The sequence below is a fragment of the Plasmopara halstedii genome, assembly GCF_900000015.1.
Source record: "Plasmopara halstedii genome assembly, contig: Scaffold_1211, whole genome shotgun sequence".
Taxonomy (NCBI): Eukaryota; Oomycota; class Peronosporomycetes; order Peronosporales; family Peronosporaceae; genus Plasmopara; species Plasmopara halstedii.
Window position 1 is genome coordinate 1,646,995 of NW_020188126.1, and position 707 is coordinate 1,647,701.

Consider the following 707-nt stretch of genomic DNA (forward strand, 5'->3'; position numbering starts at 1 on the left):
AGAGTGAAAGAGTGAAGATACAAGAAAGAGATGTCCAAGGCAACTCTCTCATTGATGGAGAGTCCTTACGTGTGAGTTTCAAGAGTTTATAAGAAAAATGTGCGCATTAGTATTGGTTTACACTTTCGATTTCGACATGGATTTTGGCTCAGTGGTTTAGAGTGGTGGCTCCAATCTGATGAGTGAGGGTCTGATTCCCACTACGGATGAAGTTAGAGAGCAGGATCTTTGGTGTTTTGGGTTCACCAAGATCCCCACCAGGAGTCACGTGTCCTGACCGTCTTTTGGTCGTTTATTCATTCATCAAGAGATTTTATTTTAAGTTGATGTAACCATAAATGTTTGTACTATTAGATTGTATATAAAAGTTGATATAGTATAGTATATATCGATAGCTAGGAAAAAAATGAGAAGTCATAACGTCTATAACTAATAATATAGACAACTTTCAACTGAGCTATCGAGGTAGACCCGGTGGCGTGTGTCGAATGGTCAAGGCTTCTAGACCTTACGTTGTGTGGCGCGGGTTAGAGCCCCTCAGCGGACAAAATCGTAATCGTACCAGACATGCAAGAAATGTCGGCTGCAACAAAATACTACCGATAACAGCCAATTAGGACTTCGGGATGGCGACTCGTACAAGAAAAATCAAGAATTAAAATCAGGAAAAATACCCCAGCGGAATAAAGCAATGTAATATCTTAGTC